This window comes from Cryptomeria japonica, chromosome 5 (genome assembly GCF_030272615.1).
Source record: "Cryptomeria japonica chromosome 5, Sugi_1.0, whole genome shotgun sequence".
In the NCBI taxonomy this organism is placed as follows: Eukaryota; Viridiplantae; Streptophyta; class Pinopsida; order Cupressales; family Cupressaceae; genus Cryptomeria; species Cryptomeria japonica.
This window is the reverse complement of record NC_081409.1, coordinates 465,694,209-465,718,911: the sequence shown is the minus strand read 5'-3', so window position 1 is coordinate 465,718,911 and position 24,703 is coordinate 465,694,209. Positions and strand designations below refer to the sequence as shown.

At 36.5% G+C, this 24,703-nt stretch overlaps 1 protein-coding gene across 2 annotated transcripts in view; it reads left to right on the top strand.

Annotated features, from left to right (window-relative positions):
- LOC131036814 (sialyltransferase-like protein 1) overlaps positions 1-24,703 on the top strand; it is a 181,815-nt gene that overhangs the window by 82,968 nt on the left and 74,144 nt on the right. The window lies entirely within an intron of this gene.

The window sequence follows — 24,703 nt, the reverse complement described above, 5'->3', positions numbered from 1 at the left end:
GCAACAATGCAACAAACTGAGAGGGGGGGAGGGGGTTGAATCAATTTGCACCAAAACCTCAACAACTTAAACCACAAAACAGATCTGATGATTAACATTTAAAGCATGAAACAACACCACATCAATAACACACATAACACCAAAATTTTTGATGTGGAAAACCTGGTCAAGGGAAAAATCACGGTGGGAACCTACCCACAATGAGATAATACCCTGTTAGGAGTAAATGTAAATATTACAATGGGAATGCACATGCATTCAGGCACACTGCCTAGAACTCACTGCTCAAAATAAGAAACCCAGTAAGGCTACAACCTTAAGGGAAGGCTCACTACCTTATAGGAAGTCTCATTGACTTACAAAAGCATTCAGACTACAATCCGGATCATATGAACTGTGAAAATAGCATCATATGCTTGAGTACAGTTCCGGTTAAGCACAGTTTGCTCTGCAACACTTCTCTTTTTCACACTTCCGAAAGATCAAATCACTTGTTCGCACGTTCAACTCGATCATCCACTTGCATATACAATGCAGACACTCGTAGACATACATCTTACATGATTATTAGATATATTTATACAAACCCTTCAACCTATATTTCAAGGTCGGCTAAACCCTCAATACAATTTACAAAATAATATCCCCACATGCTAAAACAATACATGTGGACCAAAACAATGTCGGCTAAGACATAGTCTGGACCCAAATTAAATCCGCAAACACGCAACACCTCCAACAATCACGCCTCAATCATCCGCAACAGGCTATAACCACCAAGAATATCGTATAACACGAAGAACATCACCGGACAAGGAAAATCTTCAATAACGCGTACAATAATCAATGCGGACCATCAATATGCATAGAACACGATCAAAAGACATTCACAAGTAACGTGAATTGCATCACAACAACCGCAACAACTCAAATCATCAGAATCAGCATCATCTCTCTACCGGAGCTCAAGAACATCAACATAATTGAATCTCAACCTGAAAGATTTGCTTGTGGATATCCAAATCATGAACCAAGCTAACTGAAGATACACATCAATGTCCAAAACACATTCCACACATCTGCAACCAAAGATACAACAATTCCGGAGCACAAACCAGAATACCGGATAACACGAACAATTGCATAATATCCTCAATACCGGATCTCATAACTCGATCAAATCATCATGTGGACCTCTGCAAATGAGAATGAACCATTTACAAACAATATACCAGAAACCCTTTAAACCGCATCAACTCATTTGCAATACATAGGCTAAACCAACTCATCCAATCAAACTGCAACACTGGAATACACAAAAAACTTTCCAACAATCTCTTCATCAACAATCTTCACATATGTCACATATGTTGACATGAATGACAACATATCAACCAATATCCAATAAACATCACATTTTTCTCTTTTGGTTTTACTTGTGTATGATTCACTACATGATATTGTCATGTTATTCATCCCATGTGTGGCTCTTCACTCAAATTTATATCTGTTTCTATATTCATTGAATGATTACTATGAATTTATAAACCCTAAATGGTAAGAATTCATGGCTTCTCTGTCTGCAGAACATTATAGTTCAAGTCTAATTTTAGCCCTTTTTTATTTATGAAATAATTCAGATTTCATTTTGAAAACCATTTCAATATTAAATGGAATGTAAACAGAATTGACAGTCCCAATTCTTTGGTAACATTTTACTCATTTTCTTGTAAACCTATTACTCTTGGATGGAAGTGCACATTGATGGACGAGTATTGAATTCTACCATTTAATGTAGACTAAAAGAGGTTCATGGAATTTATCCCCTCTTGACATTGGCTTTACACCACTAAAGTTTTGAAGAAAATAAAATTGCTATTCTAAGAGTCCTTTCATACAATTGAAAAATTATAGGAATTATGGAAAAGCTAAGAGCTCTCATGAATTGGAAGGCTGTTCCCTGCTAGTCTTTCACCATACTTTTTACTTAAACATGTCTTAATAGCAAAAATGAAAGCACAAATTTTATTTTTGAGGGTTTTTGCCTTAAGTAAGTTGCTGAAGTATCCACAGGACCACATGAAGAGTTCCAGTGCCAGATGATGCCAAAATAGTTGGCCAAACTGAAAACTTGGTGTAGACTTTGGAGTAAGAGTAGAGTCATCTAACTTAGGAAGAAAGGCATTGAAAAGCTTCCCCCTATGGTGCAATGGCTTGACCGTATACTGAAGAACTCTTAAGAAAGGCATCAAAAAGCTCCCCCTCATGGTGAAATGGCTTGATCACATACTGAAGAACTCTTTGAATCTATTGTGGATTTAAGTGAGATGAATCCTATGATGTTTTTCAGCAACTATGTGAGAGTGTGTCACATCAGACAGCTCTTCCAGACAGTAGTTTAGGACAATTTTTTGTACAAGGTAATAAGAAAGCCTCCTTTACATCTATGAAAGTAAACTTAACAATTATGATACAAAATAGTATTTAAAAAATTAAAACATATGTGACTTAGAGTACCACTTTGTTGTGATGAATTTTAACTTCAGGTTTTGGTAAATGACTTGCCATGGTCTCAAATTTTAGCAGAGAATAAGTGACTAATGTTTATCCAGGCAGAATACAACCCTATGCTACTGAACTAGATGACAACGCTTCAGATATGTGTTGGTTTGTTATGCGACAATCCGAGAAGAAATGAGAAAGATGAGAAATGGACACAAAATGAAATATAAATCACAAGAAAACACTGGAGATAAAAAGAGTATCTTTGACAAAATGCTGATTATGATTTGTGCCTATGCAGAAACTTCTTTATATTGAAAATGATATCAACGGTGATTACCGTGGGGGTAACTGTGGTTAACTGGAATTCCAAATCTCCTTTATCTTTCACTCCATGAGTAACTTTCTATGATTTGTCTCCCTTTTTATCTCCATGAGTGCATGGCACATAAGCAATGCCACTTGAGATACTCTTTAGAAGTAGAATACAAAAATCACTTTTTAGGCCAATTCACATATATATGGGCAATTTATGTTATTTTCCCTCATAACACCAAGGGATTATGGCAAGCCAAATTTTTTGGTGTCGCCCTTCTAAAGCTAGTAGAAGTTAATTAAATACATCCACGCATACCTGTATACACTTAGAATTTCAGTTCATGATGTAGGAAAGCACCATGGTGGATCAAGTTTCTAGGTGACAATCTACGCTACACCATGGAAAATTTTCAGATTTAAAGTAGACTGATGGGTGTTCATCACTTATTAAACAAGAACATAAGTGATAGGAGGGGAGAAACCTTAGGAGTGATTTCAACCTGTGCTTTGGTGGGATAAGAGAGAATGGAGGAAGTAGGTTCAATTTAGAAGGAACTTGCGGTTCTTGTCAGTTAAAATTCTGTTGATCATTGATCCTTCTAATCTAATAGCGTGCATGCATCTCTTCAAGTGGACTTGTAAGTTCATGGTCCTGCCATGAACACACATCATTTAGTAGCACTATAACTTAAGTAGAGGAAAATTCGTGGTCGAATTCCCTAGTGAGTGTCTTTCAAACTTGCTTGTGTTTGCATGCCAGCTTGTTTGCTTTTAACACTTCCTACTCTCTGCGCTCACTCAATCTTTCATCTGTGTTAGTGTTTTAAACTACGTCTTTCGATGTGACACAAAATGGAATAGCATGTACAATGATACGTCCAAATTATATGGAGAAGCTTTGTACAAACAAAAGCTACAATAATTTGAGCAATACATGCTATTTTCAATCTATACTATGTTTTCTATGGTTGACCATGTTCATGCTAAATAAAATTAAATTGTCTTTTAGGATTCACTTAGGGTAAAAGGTTGAGATGCTCTTAAATTGTCTTTTAGGATTCACCTAGGGCAAAAGAATTTTAACTTCTTGGCTAAGAAAAAATTCTAAAACTACACGCTTCCATTGTTTAGCTAAAATCAGAGACTGAACAATGCAAGTACACATAATGATTGAATAGGTTTTAAACACATACAGGATGAGTTATAAGCTAATCATGGCAGTTGTATTCAAAGCTACAATAACTAACAGCTACATCAATACAAAGGTTTCAGTAGTTGTTAAGTGATATTTAAATTAGAAAAACACAATATCACAGAAGACATAACACTTCAATAGAAATTTAGAATCAAATAGGCATACCAAATGTTAGTGAATGAATAACAAATTTTGTATCAACAGTAATATTGAACAATAATTTTTGCAGAAGGCATGGGAATTACCCTTTGAAATCTAAGTGCAAATAACAGTTACTTATAAGGTTTACAAAGCTATTGCATGAAAATAAATTAAACAAACAGACTGACTTCTACTCTAGGAACTGATTGAAAATTTCTCTCTACTAATTTTAAATCTGAACTCCAGCAATCTTTAGTTAAGATGTCAATTGAAATAATTACAAACTATCATAGAGTTCACATCTCTTGCAAGACAAGATATTTAAAGATAGATGATCTAACAATAATTAGACTCCTCAAAAAGCTCATCCTGCTAAAATTAGACACAATAAAAATACAGCGGGCAATAAAAAGCACTATCGAAAATCAGCAAATCATAGAATATGCTCTTCCCTTTGCAAACGATGATGGCTAAAAGTAGCACAAACTATTTATAGCACTGGCTAAAAATAATGAATTTGGAAGGCGGCTATAGATGATGGTTCTAATGGAACTTTTTCTTTCTTGAATATGGCAAATCCTTTGAAGAGACTTTGAAAATTTGATAATTCATCTTGATTATCTGAATTTGAACACACTTTAATTACTCCTTTCCACCAAATTCTTAAATAAAGCTTAAAACACATGAAGATTGTGCTCACCAAACACACTAATGTGTTGTAGTTATGCATGCTGTTATCATTATCTCTGACCAGTCTGAATATAATCATCAAAACTTTAAACTTATTATGATTTAAAATCTTAGGAACCAAATGGTGTGATGGCTGAGAATTTTTGAACCTAGGCAACTTCAAGTCTTCAAGACTGGAAGAGTGCCACTAAAAATCTGCTTATTGTGAATGTCCCAATCTTGCAGATGTATGCTTGAAAGTTTGAAACCAAAGACAACTTACACAGCTTTCACATATGTTTCAAAGTTGGACTGTTGTCATATATCTGAAAAGTGAAAACTTGCCTGAAATGATGGCAAAATCTTGTTGATCTTAGGCACTATTTTATGATAGCCACTGCCGTCAAAAATTATGTATTTAATGCATACTGCTTCAAAATAGGCATTCTTTTGCACTTGACTGATTATGGTGACAGAAAATCCATCATAAATCTGTGAAAATATCGTTCTGCAGTGAGAAACAAGACTGCCAAAATCTTGTTCTAATGATGTCAAAAATTTTAAAATTGGTATTTTGGTTTTTTTCTGCTGTGGGACTTGTTGTACCTTTTGTGATCTGCTGACTTGCCTAGTCCCTGATTTCTTATTGAATGAATAAAACTAGGGTTGCCGGTCCTGGTTATGGTTGGTATGCCATTCCCCCCCCTCAGGTATGGATATGGGCATGGGCATGGGTTCAATTATATGTATGTATAAAATTATAAAATTTGAAACCAGTGATACTCATAATTGCCATTAAACAAAATATTTAAATTGCTCATTATTTGAAAAAAACGAAAATACTCAAATTCATAATTAGTGATTTGTCAAATGTCAATACACAGTGAAAATTACAATGTATATTTATTTTCATATCGCTCTTCATCAAAAGCATCAAAGTCAACATTCGGTTCAATTTCATTTGAACCACAATTAGTTGTACCACCACCCCCACTAGCCATTCCATTTGTAGAAGCTACTTCGTCTATAGACTTTGGTAAGATATGCAATTGTAGCATCCAAGTTGGCACACTCAAGAATCAACTCCCAATTCTATGTCACCCCTTTAGTGTAATCAGGTGTCTTATGTGACAAGAGCTGCAATTTGGAGTGCACAAAGACCAAATCCTTAGCTTCGCACACAATTAATTGTGCTTATTTGAGTGGATGGAGTATGTACTTCAATTTGGCTTAGCTAAAGAAAAACTCACAACTTGTTGAATTTGCATACAACATTGACAATTACAAAACATAAAATTATAAATTATAAAAAAACAATATATAGTAGCGAATAATAACGAGAAAGTTAAAATATAAAAAGTTGCATACTTGAGAGAGAACTTTTATCGTAAAAGGTTTCAAGTAAATAGAGCTTTGATCATGTATGTACTGCCATTCATGAGAGTCTTGTTTATATTTGTCTTGAAGAGTGCAAACATTATGATTCCTTGAAGATATGAAGTGGCCAAACTCACTTAAGACAACACTTTGTATTTCTACATATAGGAATATTCTTTTGAATGCAATCTTGTTGCCAACAACCACCTCTTCATCCCTATATGGTGCCAGACTAATTGGCAAGTAAAGTATATCTTTGATATGATACTTTGGGAACAAAGAAAATGCGAGGAGGTGTAGGGGTGTGGTCATCTTGTTCCAATGGTCAATAATGATCCTTTGCACTCTTTCGAAAAATGCTTTTGTTGGCTTATGCTCCTTGCCTTATATTATGGTCCTTATTTTCTCAACAATGATGTCCATGCCCAAACATGGGTGATTTGTATCAACATTCCTAATCATGTTGATGACACGCCTAGTAAAACTCAACCTATTCCACGAGTCCACTGCTCATCTTTAGAATCAATGCCTTGACTTTTTGGTCTCTCTCTATATTTAATTGTCTCCATACACCCCAAACATTGTTGATGAACATAGCACTTGATGCATCTCACACCTTCACAAGTCATCTTAACATGATTATGTGTGATGCAAATTGAGTTTTTCCAACTTAGTAACATGGTGTTAAAAAAATTAAAATATTTAAGGTTAGATGTCATGCCACATCTTAACAATAAAAAAACTAAAAGAAATACTACACCGAAATTTAAATTACCTTTAACTACTCCAAGTTGGAGGTTCTAAAGTTTGTTTGTGACATATGATGATTAGTCACAAACATTTCAATCTCCTCAACCTCTATGGAGATTTCTTTGACCCACTTGATCTATGTGCCAATATTTTGCAATATCACATTGAGTAAGTGGACAACACATGGTGTCAAAAAACTATGCCCATACGTGTTGTTTATTTTGTAACTTAGCTCGAAAAAAAATAATGAGCTAAAATAATATAGGGCTGGGCACTTTTCTCCTTTGATAGCGCACCTTACCTTAGCCTTTTTCAAGGCTAAGTTATATGACGGAAAAGGTTCTTTACTAAGCTGACTTTATAATGGAAAATCAAATTTGTTATTGGCACCAAAAGGTGCCTTATTGGGCCGACCCAATAAGGCACCAACCTCCTATAAATACAGCGCACCTAATGTCATTTGATACACACTCCAACCACAAGGCGAAAATACCTCTGCAATACTAGTCTGAGCCCTCTGCTACTTGCGAATTAAAAGGAGGACAGACCTGGTGCAGATCTGAGCAAGGCTGATTCAATCAGACTTACATGCATTTCCAGATTGATGATTGGTGCGAATACATGTCAGACTAATGAGAACCTATAAAAGACTCATTGATGTTGAAAGGCATGAATCCAAATGGGCTGCAAGCACGATACCCTTCATCCTTGACGAATCAAATGCTTCAGATTGCTGGCTGATCTAGGCAAGTTGGTGTACAGACCTAGACATCATCATCAAGCTCTAAAAGCTAAGTTTTGTACAGTTACAATTTGGATACAATACATAATCAGATCGGATGATCATTCTTGCTGGGTTTTTCCTCCAGATGTGGAGGTTTTCCCAGGGTAATTCGTGTTGAGTCTTCTTGTGCATTTACTTTATTGATTTCTTGGTTTAAGTCATCAAATCTAATAATCTGATTTAACAAAATCAACACCTTAATTCTGTTTTCTGTTTTACTGTTAATCTGAGATATTAAAATTCAACAATACGTACCCACCAATATAGAGCCAACTACCCTACAATTTTTTAACGGCGTCCATTATGACTTGGACAACATTTTTGGGGCCCACTATTTCAATGGATTCTATGAGGATATTGGCAATGAAATTTGCATCCTTCACTTGCCACTCACAATCTACCACCTTCAAAAACATCTTCCATTTAGAGGATTGCAATGTGACTGAAAAAGAAACATGTTAAATATGAGACGTTGAAGGGAGTTTTCTAGTAGAGAATATGTAGTCTAGAGAATTATTATCTAAGTACATAATTCTGAAACAATGTTTCAGGGAGATGCATCTCCATGCCCTAGGACGTGTCTTTGATTTTGGGGTGGATTTCTTGTACTAGAGATGTCTTCTGAGATGGGAGATATTTCAACTACATTTTTTTTGAAAAAACCCTAAAAATGAAATAAAAACTTTGCGAACAAAAAAACCTAAAAAATCTTTCAAAAGCCACATTTGATTGTTTTAAAATCATATCCATCTTCATCACCAAGATTTCATGAGTGTGAGTCGAGAGATCTCTAAGTGCAAATGATGGATGAAGTTCCAAAAGAAACATGCAAATCTGTTTTTGGCTGTAGAAGTTGCAAATTCCCGGTGGATTAGTGGCAAAACTTGCAAACAAAGTTGAACAACATTTAGTTGGCTTCTTTTATCAACTATGTAACTATCCGCTCAGCTTCACCCCAACCCCTACCTTGAAGATTCTTTTTATTTTTTACTTTTAAACTTTAAAATTAGATATTTAAAATTAGGGTTAAATAATAATAATTTAAATTAATGTTTAATGTTAATTAAATTAAAAATTAGTTATTTAATCTTTATATGTTTTATCTTTATTATTTACTAAAGTTCAAATTAAAAATTTTAGGGATAAACTTTAAATTTTTAATATAACCTATAAAACTACAATGATTAGATATATAAAAAAGATTCTTTAATTTCGTAATTGTAAAGTAATTTTACAACTCAAAGTGATTATTATTTTCTGATATGTAAATGTGACACTAAAGGGGCCACACCTGAAGTACAAAAATATGCTTTCATAAATGATAACAAAAATACAAAAAAGGTGTCACATGACAAAAGAGCCACTAATGTCGAAATCAATTGCTACCTATCAACCCTACCTAGACAATCTACACCATGACCCTCTCGGCATCCCTGTCATTTGCTGCTCCCATAGTAATGGCTAGTGGTTGGTCTATCTCCTTATGCATTCCTACACCAAAAATCTTTTTCAAAAGCTAAATGCCACTTGCTACTTGATGATGCCTCACCTCTGTGTGTGAGCCTATCACCCAAATGATGAAAGTTATCCATAGTCCATTGTAGGGCATTGTAGGGCATTGTGTGGTTTTGCCAAAAGCCCCCCTTCAGTGAGAGTCCAATAACCATCATTGCCATATTTAGGGTCTGTTGCAAGTCGATGCTCCAATGAGCCTTGACCATCTTCATCATCAGTTTCTGCACACTTTCTTTCTCCTCCCTGGCCTCCAACAACCACGCCATGAACATGTAGTCGACATTGGTATTAAGACAATATGTATAAGTTGATATTAGGAAGACATTCCTCAAGATAAGTTTCATCACTTACAAGTTACAATGCCTTTGGCTCGATGATTTTGAAAATCTTCTATAATCTTCTTTCTGTAACCCTTCCCTTGAAAGCCATCAACCGCTTTTTGGAGCTTAGAAAGCTAGTGGTCTCCATGGTGAAATGAATGCCTTGCCAATTGAGGGGGGAAGATATAGCTCGCCATTTGCTACATGTGTTTTATGGCCGCCAACAACTTCTTACATGCACCAACCTGCATAACATAAATGGCGACGCCCTTTAACTGTCCTTTCGTCCTATTTATCTATTTCTAAATCTTGCCAAATGTTTGCTATCTCTACTCGAGAATAACTCACCCTCATGTCGACAACCTATTGCACCAACTTATAAGCCACATGATTATCCTCTCAGTACACCTGAGAAATTTTAAAGTCCTGCAGCCCTACTAGGAGATCCCATATTTGTGGGATAAAATTCTTTAATTTCCAATTAGGGGTGACTTTGTGACAAATGGCATTGATCGTGATCACGGAATCCCCTTCCAAATGCACTTTTTAAAAACCCATTGGCTTACGCAACCAGATTTCTATCTATTGGCACTTGGAATTCGGCCTTATTGTTGGTTCCATACATTAGTTTCCTTGCTTGAAACGCTAAAAAATTCCCTTTCGGCTCTCTTATGATGCATCCTACCCTTGAGGGCCTCGAGTTGCCTAGGGAGGCACCATCAAAGTTTACCAATTCATTGCATCCAATCCAAAAGAGATCCATGATTATCAATTCACTGCATCCAATCCTTAAGAGATCATTATTTCTGAATAATCAATGATCCACCCATTTGAACTCAATTTGGGTGAATCTCGACAAGTAGAATATCCTTCCCCACCCAACTAAACACGCAAAAAGAAACAAATGTATAAATATTGCTATTTATATACTCTTTGTCTTCAATAGTTCATTACAATAAAAAAAACCAAAGACCCTAAAAAACTCCACCAAAACGAACTATACTTTATATGTAGCTAGAGGGAAAACAAATTAACATGGCTCTCCCTTTGAAGTCTCAAATTGCAGTGTGTAAAACATGGGGAGGGGGACAAATTTTGTTGACCCTAGAACCATTTCCACATCTATTACATTTGTTAACCTTAATAGGTGGTAGGATTTTTTCAATATAGTGATCTTAATCATCACAACAATAGACAATAATTTTGAAATCGGTGCCATTAGAAAGCTCTACCGTGAATTTGCTCACCAACTCGATATGGTTACTTGTAGTCAACAAATAATGTCGCTAAGGTCATGAAAGTGGTTCAATTGGTGTCTGTAAGAACCCTTCATCTACTCTTCACACTAGTAATGTCCCCATGTAGCAAAAATGTGCTTGCAGCTGTTGAGAGCATTGTAGCATTACTGATGGATTGTGCAACATTGAAGACACTGCACCTCCCAATTGATTGGATTGAGTCCAAGAGAAGTTTGGACACGGCCTCCCTAATGCCAACTAAAGAAGTGCCATCCACCTCCTTTGATAGCTTCCAAATGTGTGTTAACCATTGTTAGAGTTCAGGATTGGTAATCTCTCTCTCCAAATAGTTAGTGAAGTTTCCAATATTTCTTCCATGCTCATGTGTTTCTTCTCTAGCCTTTGGCATTAGAATCACCCCTTCTCTTTGCCTCTCTTTGCTTCTCCATACCAGTAGCAGAGGAGAAATCCGTCTTACCTTGTTGCATCTTCAAACTACCACAGATCTCAACAGAGCCCAACCTTCAACAAGTGGGAGCAAAATGAAAAACCACTCATCTCTCTTACGCATAACATGTCTTCATCTGAATTCTGAAAGATGGCAATGTTTGAACAATGAGGAAATATGATCCCCTCTTAATTCCAAATGTTTGCACATCTTACCTCAACATTATTACACCACATCCCAATACCCCTCTTGCCATCACTCATGCCCTCCATCCACTTCAAGTTGTTGCTGTCACATCTAGACCCGTTATTAGGCCAGTGTAGTTTTACGATTTTATTTTTACTGTTTTAATTCAAATACGTTATGGTTGTTTTAGAATTAAACTTGACATCTATTCGATATTTACTATCTATGTAAAATTTTAATTTTCTTAGCAAATTTCTATATGATGTCTTCATGGTGGTTTTATAGAGTTAAACTTGACGTCTATTTAATATTTATGATATCTAAATTTTTTAGCAACTTTTATATGTCTCCAAGTACTTGTCTCCTATTTGGAAAAAATGACATATCGGTACTAGTTTCTTTTTCCCACACTATTACTAGTACCAGTCTCCTGGCATCTATGCTCTCAACATAATTCTCCAAGGCTGATTGCCTTCATAAAGACTTCCAAGTACTGTTTTGTAGATATCAAGTCTATGATTCCTACGCCTTGCAGCTAGTAGTCTACAGACATTGTGTCAGCTTTAGAGAGGATACTTTCAATTCTCCAACGCTCATTGCCAAGGAAAGTTAATCATGCCCCGATTTAGCTGTGAATGCCTCCCTTCACACTCTAAGAACTGAGAAGGGGTGGACTAGAAGAGCTCAAAAGACTACCTTCATTAGTAAAGCTTGCCAAACTAAGGAATCTGCTTGATGAAGTTGATGTATGTACTTATATTTCCCTTTTTTGTATCATGTTTGAATTCCTTTTTCCATCCTATCCTTTGTCATTTATCTAATCCTGCTGCCTATGTGGTTAGAATAGTATTTGGAATATTAAATAAGTTTAAGATAAAATATCTGGAAATTAATTCTTTGATTGTTTTTACTAATAACAGCTGACATCTTGTAGCTATAGCTATTGCTAATAAAAGCTCTTGTAACAGCATTACTGCCAAGCAATGAAGTTGCAAACGTGGGTGTACAAACAAAGGGAAGTTGTTGATATTCATTTGGCTATTACTCGAGTCAATAATCTAAAATTGGATGAATAGAAGACATTGGATATAATGGGTGATAAAACTATTTTCATGGATGAATCTAACTATTTTTAAAGACTTGTTTAGAGCTTAATATCTTATCTTTATGTTAAGGTCGTTTTTCTTAACAACTCAACCATATTATGCACATGAATATTTCCATGGTTCTCTCACTTTGAAATCTGATTTTGTGGAGAAATCTTAGGCCATGAGCCTAGGAAACACCATGAAAAGTTATTACACCATGTAAAGTTAGTATATGTTATATGCTCATTTCTTAAACAATGCCTCAAGCAATGTCATAAAGGAGTATGTGCAAAAGGAATAAAATATTGTATTATTATTAGAGTTCCGTGACTCACCATGACTCGCCGAAACACGGCGAGTCACGGGCCGAGTGACCTTCGGTGAGTCATGGGTGACTCGGACTCGGCAAGGCTGACCCGACTCGCTCTAGGCAAAAATCACTAGAAATTGGTTTTTTTGCCGAGTCTTGTCGATTTTTTGCCGAGTCCCGAGTCGGGTCAGCCTTGCCGAGTCCGCGCTGAGTCCGAGTCTCATTTCTTTGATTATTATTGTTCTCCTCAAAATGAAGTGAATATTGCAATTCTGAAACAAGCAGTGTAGTTCAAGTCAAAAGATAATCTTCAACATAGGATCATGAGGCAAAGCCCTCGCATAGAACTGCACATGTTGATGTTCTGCTATTTTTTCAAATTATTTTTGTGTGGCTTGATTTGATTTATGTGTGAGTCTATATTCTGTTTTTTACTTTGGAGTGATAATTAGATGGGTGGATTGTAATTGCTTTATCACGAATATATATATATATATATTGCTTTATAGATAATAATATTATTATTTTATAAAATGTTTCTGTATCTGCAGTTATATTATATTCCTATAGCATATATTGTTTTGTTTTATGCAACATACTATAAGTCAATTCTTGTAGCTAGCAATGAATATATTGCCCTTATGATTTTTCATTTCTAAAATAATTGCAATCATACCACTCACTGCACAACCTACAGCCCTTGGGCAAATTGCCCCTATTCTTTTGCAAGTTTATGCCATAGATTGACACAAGGATCGGACTGAATTTGATTTTTCTTTAGTGTTAAATCTATCCCATAATATACCTTAGTTTCAGTCTATCACTGCCTTTCCAAACAGCTATGTGGAGTGAAATTTGCACATCAACTCTTTTCATAACTGTTTATTACATGTCCTGAAAAGATTGGAATATCCATATATTTTCTGTGTAACTATCTAAGTTTGAAGCCTATCAAATATGCTAACTTTCGATTCTTGTTGATAAGTTGATACTTTGTCATGTTTTTACCATCAAAACTCTTAGGTTTTTGACATCTTTTGGGTTGCATTGTGGTAGTAAAGTATTGTGAATTGACTATATGTATTCCATGTGTAAACCTGAACTTATGAAATCATGTTTGAATTTTGCCTGTCTATTCCTGTAGCCATGCCAATCTATTCCTCCAGCCAAGTAGTTTGTTCCTATTGTTATGCGGATTATTTGGGATAATGTTATATGTGAGTTAATGAATGTATTAATTAAGTAGAATATGTATGCACGCCCTTGTATGTTGTTCTTGTTTAGTGCAGATAATAAATGATGCCGCGATGGATCTTCTCCTTTCGCGCCTAAGGAATGAAGAATCACGTATGAGATAGCTGGAGATCAAACTGAAGAGGAGCCGAACAAGCGAGATACGGCATAACCGGAGCAGCCACATATCACTATGGGAGTTTAACTCTAGTGGGCATTGAGTTCGCAAAATATCGCTACGACGTGCAAAGACTGTGGTTCGGTTTAGATCCACGGTTCCTGCAGCCAAGTTCTAGTTATCTTCTTCATCTGTCAATCATCCGCCTCTTCTTTTGGGCGTGATTTGAGTTGTCCATTGTAGTTGACCTTTGCTTTATAATAAGCTCTTCCTTTTTCTTAGAGGGGAGACAGATAGAAAGGAATAGAGCAAAGAATTTTGGCAAGCATTCTGGAGTTTTTCTTTTAGAACATGTAATCATTTTCAGGAAGAAATGAATGAAAAATATGTTGTTCTGATCTGTTAAAAGTATTTTGCTGGAAGCTTGATATCACTCATCCAAGGGGGCCCACTTGGTGAGTGATCCTGTGTTTATGTTCATTGAAATTATTTCTCCTTTAGTTGCAATAGAAGTTCAAGCCTGGATTGTTCCTGCAACCACTGGAAATAGATCCACTGACTATTCCTGCAGCCAACCCAGAACAAAGTTATTTCTATTGTTTACATTAGATCATTCCAACATAGTTTTTATAAGTTTTCATGTAGCATTCTACGATTTCCATTCTTGTTTTTCCTCTCTGCATAATGATAGTTACTGCAGCAATGCAGAATAGCCATTGAAGGAGCTTAGTGCATATATAGTGCAGACCCATTTCAAGTTTTACGTCCTTGGGTTGATAACTAAATGAACACTAGCCATGAAAATAGTAACTTTACCAGATGAATGTCCAAACTTCGGATTGATATTTCAATTAGAGTTATTATTATTATAGTTGGAGTGGACATTTTTGGCGCCGTTGCTGGGGATGGTGTCAATCTGAGAACCTTTTATGGTTATTATAGTTTTTTTAATTGGTTGAAAATTTTATGAATCTGCATGCATAGCAGAAGAAGAGAACCCAGAGGTAGATTTCTGCCCACTCATTCTAATCATGTAGAAGATAATAACCCAGATATAAATCCTTTTGCTGAACTTTATCGAGACCCACAAAATTTGAATCACCCTGAATCTGAATTTCCAGAAGGTAGTCTTCAGTTCCTTTTTCGTCCACAACAAGAAGAATTTCCTATAGTAACAACCCCCACAAGTCCAATGCAAGGGAACCCTCCTCCTGGTGGGAATAATCCACCACCACCACCGGGTCCAACGTTTGAGTTTCCCATCTCTGATCAACATGATAATGCTAACCTCAAGAACATTCCAGCATCTTCACTCCCTAAATTCTATGGGTTGGTGACAGAGGATCTGAATACATTTCTGTTTGAGTTTGATGTTCTCTGTAGGAGTTTTGACTATACTACAGATGCCCATAGACTCAAAATTTTTCCTGCCACTTTGAAGGAGTCATCTTTGAGATGGTTTATGAGCTTGGGTAGTAGCACAATCAATACATGGGATGAGATGAAACGGTTGTTTCTTGCAAAATGCAAAGATTATTGTAGAGGCACTGATCGTCATGGGGATGATATCTTTAGAATGATACAAACTGAAGATGAGAGTCTTGAGGATTATCTGGAAAGGTTTTTGTTTAGTGTCAAGGAGTCCAAGCATAGTACTCTGAATGAAGATTCCCTCAAATTGATATTTTTGAGGGGTATCAGTGATGAATGCATCGATTCCTTAGATCTCATGGGAGGAGGTGACATTACACAATCTACTTGGGCTGAAATAGGGCAAATTTGCAAAATGTATTCCAGATCTACATCTAAGAAGAACAGGAGATTTAAGCCAGGGGCACCATTATCAGCATCTGGAACTAGAGTTTCTAGATTGGAACTTAGTCATCTGTTGAAAGACTTCAAGGAGGACATAATAAACAATATGGCTACCCAATTGGATACATTGGTAGCTAAGAAGAAGCATGAGGAAGCCGATGCATTCCTTGCAGAATTCTGTCCTCATTGTAAACAGCGGAAAAAAGATTGCAGATGTAAGATGGTTGCAAACGTGGAAGTACCTGACTTCAAACCAGTTCAAGGTGAGGACGAGCAAGTCTTCTATGTTGCTCAAAGAAGACCAAATTTTCAAAGACAAGGTATGCCACCTGATCCACTTTCTCTTTCTGGTTATAGTGGTAATTCTTATGCACCAAACAACCAATGGCAACCACAGTATTCTCAAAATTTTGGTAACTATCCACATTGGTATGGGTCACAAGGCCAAGGGCAGCAATTTGTTAATCAAGTTCCACAGTGGCAGCAACCACAGGGGAACTGGTATCCATCTCAGGGTCAAGGGAACCAGTTTCAAGGGAATTGGCAACCTACCTCTCAATGAAGGGGAAACCAATCATGGCCAGCCCAATCTTCTGGATATCAGCCTCCTGTTCAGCAGCCACAACCTCCTGCTTTAATGCTTCCTCCTGCAGCTATAGCTGCACTGCCTAAACCAACACAGTTGCCTACTCAATCGTTGCCAAATCCAAATATCAAATCTCAACAACAACAACAAGCTTATTCAGCTGATGTTAATCAGTACCCAGCCTATTCTTTGTCACTAGATGACATACACCTCCAATCTGGAACAACCTTACCTAATCCTGCTCATCTAGTTATCGCTGAGGTACAGAAGGAGCAAGAAATTTCTAATTCAATAGATACAATACCCCAGAGTCAAATATTGCCCCCATTTCCCCATAGATTGCAAGACAAAGAAGTTCCCATTGAACAACAGCAAAGCTTTGATATTATTGATCAACTAAAACACATTTGTGTTAAAATTCCATTGTTGCAAGCAATAAAGGATGTGCTCTATATATGGTAAGGCATTAAGAGAGGCACGCCTAAAGAAACCTGGCAGGAAGAAAAAGGATCCACAAACAGTGCATGTTATGGGTCAATAGGCTGATATCATGTTAGGTAAAATTGCAATTCCAAAGTATTCTGATCCAGTTAGTCCTGTTGTGAGTATAGTCATTAATGGTAGTCAAATAAGGAATGTTTTGATTGATTTAGGAGCAACCATTAATGTAATGACAAGGGAAGTAATGAAACATCTAGAGATCAATAGTTTAAGGACTACACCCACAGTTCTACAACTTGCCGATGGCTCTACAGTGAGACCTGACGGTATCATAGAAGATGTCATAGTTATTCTAGATTCCTGGGAATATCCTGCAGACTTTATGATTCTATCTCCAAAAGCAACATTGGGAGGATATCCGGTCATTTTGGGTAGACCCTGGCTTGCCACAGCTGATGCATATATAGGGTGTAGATCAGGAGACATGACTATTTCAGATGGGAGTTCTACAAAAACATTAGCTTTGTATTCTCCAGCACAACCACAACTTGAGAAGCAACAAGCTGTTTAGCCTATCTTGGGAGAGGAATCTGATGAAATTGACTCTATTAATCACCTTATGATGATCAATCGAGGACCACTCATGCAGTTATATGATGAGGAATCAATTCTTTATAAAATACTGATAAATGAATTTATAGAAGAGCAAAAATTGCAAGAATTGGTTCCGAATATTGCAGGTCTGGACTTTCCTGCAGCCACTGATATTTTGCATATTCTGTTGCCGCAGGAATTATCTTTTTCTCATTTTTCTGATATAAACCAGGTTGATCTTACTATTAAGATAGAGGTGGAATTGAATAAATATTTGAATATCAATAGAAATCTATCAGATACTCAAAAGGAGGGCCTTGTAGACTTGCTGAAACTCCATAAAAATGCTTTTGCATGGGATTACAAGGATATGAGTGGGATTGATCCAACAGTTTGTACTCACCGTATTTACATAAAGGATGATTGTTGCCCACTTAGACAACCTCAAACAAGAGTCAATCTTGCCTTGAAGGAGATAGTTAAAGAAGAATTACAGAAATTGTTGAAAGCTGGGTTTATCTATCCTATCTCTGACAGTCAATGGGTATCACCTCTGGTGATAGTGCCTAAAAAAGGAGGCAAATGGAGAGTATGTGTTGATTATAGAGCTCTGAATTTGGCAACAAGAAAATATCATTTCCCATTGCCATTTGTGGATCAGGTATTAGATTCTCTTGCTGGTAAGAGATATTTTTCATTCCTTGATGGATTTAGTGGTTACAATCAGATACAGATAGCCCAGAGGATCAAGAGAAGACAACATTTACTTGCCCATGGGGCACGTATGCATATTCTGTTCTTCCTTTTGGGTTGTGTAATGCTCCAGCCACTTTTCAAAGAGCAGTGATTAGTATTTTTTCTGATATTTCTCAAGATATTATGGAAATTTACATGGATGACGTCACAACTTATGGTTCTGAATTTGATTAAGCATTGGGTAATTTGAAGAAAGTTTTGCAGCGATGTGAAGACTACAATTTGTCTTTGAACAGTGAGAAGTGTTTTATCATGATGGAAGAAGGAATAGTCCTTGGCCATCATATATCTGTACAAGGCATAAAGGTGGATCCAACAAAGATTGAGGTCATTCAGCATATTAATGACCCTGTAAAGCAAAAAGATGTGAGAAGTTTTCTTGGTCATGCTGGATACTACAAAAGGTTTATCAAAGATTTCAGTAAAATTGCAAGTCCCTTATATTCACTGCTTACCAAAGATGCAGAATTTAAATGGACCCTAGCATGCAATGAAGCTTTCTTAAAGCTTAAGCATGCTTTGACTCAAGCACCAGTTCTTAAGGGGCCAAATTGGTCTGTACCATTCCAAATCCATACAGATGCATCTGATTATGCAATAGGAGCAGTGTTAGGCCAAAGAATTGACAAATTGGAAAATGCAATATATTATATTAGCAAGAATTTGTAGGGACCTGAGTTGAATTATACAGTTATTGAAAAGGAAATGCTAGCTGTCATATATGCACTTAACAAATTTAGACACTATATCACAGGGCATCCCATATTTGTGCATACAGATCATACTGCAATAAGATATCTCATGAATAAGCCATCAATCACTGGTAGATTAGCTTGCTGGTTATTGTTGATGCAAGAATTTGATATCACGATTGTTGATAAGCCAGGGAAGTCTAATGTGGTTGCAAATTATCTTTCACGTCTTCAATTGCAGGAAGATTCTACAATAATAGATGACACTTTTCCAGATGAACATTTGTTTCTCATACAGGCTCACACCCCTTGGTATGTTGATATTGCCAACTATCTAGCAATAGCTAAGATGCCAATTTATTTCTCTCCTAGGGAAAAAAGGTTGCTAGTGGAAAAAAGTTTTAACTTTTCATGGATTTCTGATTGTCTATTCTATACTGAACCTAACCAAGTCATGCGAAGATGTGTCAGAGAAGATGAAACATATGACATCTGCATGCATGTCATGATGAACCATGTGGAGGTCATTTTGTTGCCAAAAGAACAACACTGAAAATACTTAATACAGGATATTATTGGCCCACATTACACAAGGATGCAACTTAGTACACAAGAAAATGTGACAGATGTCAGTGAATGGGCAAACCTACAAAATCTGATGAGATGCCACTATATCCTCAAATATCAGTTGCACCATTTGACAAGTGGGGATTAGATTTTGTTGGCCCAATTGATCCCCCTTCTAATGGCAAATCTTATGTCTTGGTATGTACAGACTATGTAACAAAATGGGTAGAAGCTAGAGCCATGACACATGCAAGAGATAATAAGGTGGCTGAGTTTCTCTATGAAGAGATATTTACAAGATAAGGGGTACCAAGGGAAATTGTCTCTGACCAAGGACCTCAATTTACTTCAATATTGATAAAGGCTTTGGTCAATGAATACAATATAAGACACAGGAAATCTACTCCATATCATCCACAGTCTAATGGACAGGTAGAAGTTACAAATAGAGAGCTTGAGTCTATTCTTACAAAAACAGTGTCTGTTCATAGGAAAGATTGGTCTCATTGGCTTTCAGAAGCAATTTGGGCATATAGAACAACTTGGAAAACACCAATTGGTTTCACACCTTTTGAGATGGTTTATGGCAAAACAGCAATGATGCCTATTGAATTTGAGCATAAAACTTTGAGAACAACTTTGCAATTAAATATGACATTGTCTGAAGCACAGAAAGAACGCATTCAACAATTAAATGCTCTAGATGAATGGAGAAAGATAGCTGTTCACCAGACAGAACTGATTCAAAATCAAAGAGCAAAATGGCATAATAAAATATTTCCATTTTATATGGGAATATTCTTCTCCGTGAATAAAATCCCATCCACGTTATTCCATCCCACGCTCTTACCTATCATTTCATTTCATTTCGCCTTCATTTTTGTGCAATTGCAGGTACGTGTATATTGTATTTTATTTTAATTATGCATTTATTAGTGTAGACACCTAAAATTGTCATGTCTAATTAAATAAATATCTTTATTTATTTAATTACTTTAGCCTAATTCTTCTAGTAATTAAATAAATCTTTATTTATTTAATTAATTCATTTATCCTCTTCTAGCCTTATTTCTCATTTAAATAAATATTTATTTATTTAAATTATCCTTTTTCCTAAATTAAATAAATATCTTATTTATTTAATTGATCCCACTTCCTCTATTAATTAAATAAATCTTTATTTATTTAATTAATTCATTAGCCTTTTTTACCCATGACACGTCATTCATCTCTTAATTCCTACACTACCTACCCTCTCATTATTTTCTTATTTTCTTTACCTACCCTCTAATCATAGCCGATCATTTATCTTTTACACCTCTCAATCTTATCCCTCCATTTCTTATAGTGTCTTCTATATAAGGAGATGCTTCCTTCATTATCAAAAAAACCCCTAACTGACTAACCACTTGATTACTCGACTACACTACGCCTTTGCACTTTCATATGCGATCCTACTTGCAACCACATTTCCGTTCTTTGTTGAGCTCTTGTGCACATATAAAATCTGAGAGCAAATATATCAAGCAAGATCAATGGAGATAGGAAAAATGGAGATCCAAACCCTATTGGACATGTGATGGTATAATCTTTGTGATTTCATTTGATTTGCATTGTCTTAGGTAATCTTCATATGTTATGGTGGATCTTTGTTGTTGTTAGGCTAGGGTTTTGTGGTTGAATTCGTTTAGTCTTTCAATATTGATGTTTCCATTTTCACCGTATACAATTAGTTCATTATGATTATATCCTGTTTAAATCCACTCCACTACTCGAAATCTTGTCAGTTTGTGTGGACACGTGCTAGGTTAAGTTGGGGGGGTGTACTTTATGGTTCGCTTTCCAATATGATTAATTATGAGTCCTTTTTGGTACCCCAAATTGATATGCTTCCCATCATTGCCGATTATGTTATTATTTCACGCAAGTGAATAATAAAGTCTGCCGCCAGAATTAAGATATGTAAAGAGATTTCATTTTTAGCAATACTGTCAAATATTCTGGTTCAGCTGCAGAGAGAAAAATATCAAAGTAAAAGATGGGCGGTGATCTAATTCACCATGAGCCAACAGTCCATGAAGGGTTGTTGCAGGATGGTGTTTGTGAGCATTATTTCCGAAACCACGGCTGGTTGGATTACTTCTTGAAAATCAGGGATTACAACGAAGAAATTGCTGCAGAATTCATGCGTTCCTTTGATGAAGGGGAAGCTACAGTTAAAGGTTTGAGGATAATTGCTACAGAATAGCGAATAGCAAAAGTAACAGGGTTGTTGCTGGAAGGAGAACTCTTTCCGGAATCAAAAGACGCAAGGAGTGCTAGGGTAGAGTTCACAACTCCCACTGACGGACCCTTAATGGTGGATAGACAAGGAACTAGAAGGGTTTCTCTACCAGTACATTGGCCTCAATTAGCTTTGTATATCATGAAGTATATTACATGTGAAAGGCGGTATTCAAACCTACATTCACCTCATTTTAAGTTACTTAGCCATCTGCGGCATGGCCGGCGAGTTAATGTACTTAATTTCTTATACCATCTCATTTCTACAAGTGCTAAGGAGACGCGAAAGAATGGAAATCGCTCCGTTAGCCATCATGGACTAGTTAAGCTACTTGTACAACGATCCCTGAGAGATGTTTCACAAATGGAATGGGGTGTATTTGAGGATATACAACAATTTAGGGTTAATGATGCCCCTGTTGCAGATAATCCGCCGGTTGAAGAAGAAAATGTTGTAGATAATCCGCCTGTTGAAAATGAGGGTTTGTTTGTTGCTGAAGGAGCTGCAGTTGTTATGGAAGAAAATATTGAATCAGAACCAATTGAAGAACAACCCTCTACTTCTCTTCAAAGAGATTCACCAGTTTTGCGAAGAAAGGGAAAAGAGTTAGAAAGGGGTGAAACAAAGGAAAAATTTAGTACCCGTCCGTAGGTAACTCAGATTCCTCCTGCAGCCAAGAGGCGTAGGACAAAGATAAAAGCTCCTGTAGCCATTCCAAAAGTGTATGTTAGAAGAACACGAAGGAGGACACATAAGACTCAACCTGTGGGGAATCCAACAGAGGTTATAGTAGTAGAAACTTCGGAAGAAGGAAGCCCTGTGGAGGATGAAATTCAGGAAAATGTTGTTGAGGATAAACTAGAAAATCTTGCTTCTGTGGCACTACAATTTCAAGAAAATGTTGAACATGTTCTACAATAGCCTGAGGAAAATATGGGAGGTATGCCAGCTCAGAATGAGGAGTTTATTGAAGAAATTCCGCGATCTAAGGTAGTACCTATAAGACCTCCTTCATCCCTAAGTATTTTATCTATTGCTTTAACATTTTATAGACAATGGGAAATAGAGAAGGATAGGTTGCAAGGGATTATTGATAAACAACAAAAAGAGATTGAAAAGAGAGATAACAGAATTGAAGAATTAGAAGCTAAGGTAGAAATAATTTATGGTATAGTTCTCGAGTTGATGCAGTGTAGGGCACCTTCAAGAATTTATGCAGTACAGTTGAAAGAGCGGTATCTGAACTACAAATTAAACCGCATTGTTAGGGACCTTAATCCTTCCTTAGAAACACCTGAAGAATTCCTTTCTGCTTATCAAACCTCTCCACCTACTGTGAAAAATTTGCTATGTGAATTATATTTACATAACTATGCTGTACCTTCAGACAGGGAGTGGAATCCTTTATTATATATTGGGGATATCCATATCAGAGCTTTAATGTCATGGATCCAAAATGAGATTATCATAGGGCCACAAGCCAGGGAGTATGAAAAATTAGAGCTTGACTGTCCATTGCCATTAAGAAGAGAATCACAAGAACCAAGGGTTCTTTATTATGATTGGCAAAAGTTACTAAGAAGAGATGATGGTAGTAAAATAGTGCTTCCAATGAGAGAAGAAGTTTATCAAGCATACGAGCATTTGGTTCAAACTAGCAGGACAGTTGCAATGGAAGAGTTAACTCAGCGCTGGAATAATCTACCGGAACATTTAAAACAGGGAGAACCTTACTTACTACAAAATTTTCATGCAGCCATGCAAAGAGCCTCCAGATACATACAGTTAGGCAGGGAGAAAGCCAACAACTGGCTACCATTGATCTTTCAACCTCCGATCCTTATGCGGCCACTCTTGGCATGCTAGCCAACAGAGCAGAATTATGATGTATTCACAGAAGAAACAACTAGATGGGCCAGGCTGGAAAAAATGAAAGGATTTTATTGGAACTTGGCTTCAGGGGGGACAGGTCAGGGCACTGTTGGTGATCTAAGGGTTACAGCAAGAATCAAAAATTTTCCTTTTGCTGCAGGATCAGCAAACCCTTAAAGTTGGGGGGCATGATAAGTTGATACTTTGTCATGTTTTTACTATCAAAACTCTTAGGTTTTTGACATCTTTTGGGTTGCATTGTGGTAGTAAAGTATTGTGAATTGACTATATGTATTCCATGTGTAAACCTGAACTTATGGAATCATGTTTGAATTTTGCCGGTCTATTCCTGTAGCCATGCCAATCTATTCCTGTAGCCAAGTAGTTTGTTCCTATTGTTATGCGGATTATTTGGGATAATGTTATATGTGAGTTAATGAATGTATTAATTAAGTAGAATATGTATGCATGCCCTTGTATGTTGTTCTTGTTTAGTGCAGATAATAAATGATGTCGCGATGGATCTTCTCCTTTCGCGCCTAAGGAATGAAGAATCGTGTATGAGATAGCTGGAGATCAAACTGAAGAGGAGCCGAACGAGCGCAAGATACGGCATAACCGGAGCAGCCATATATCACTATGGGAGTTTAACTCTAGTGGGCATTGAGTTCGCAAAATATCGCTACGGCGTGCAAAGACTGTGGTTCGGTTTAGATCCACGGTTCCTGCAACCAAGTTCTAGTTATCTTCTTCATCTGTCAATCATCCGCTTCTTCTTCTGGGTGTGATTTGAGTTGTCCATTGTAGTTGACCTTTGCTTTATAATAAGCTCTTCCTTTTTCTTAGAGGGGAGACAGATAGAAAGGAATAGAGCAGAGAATTTTGGCAAGCATTCTGGAGTTTT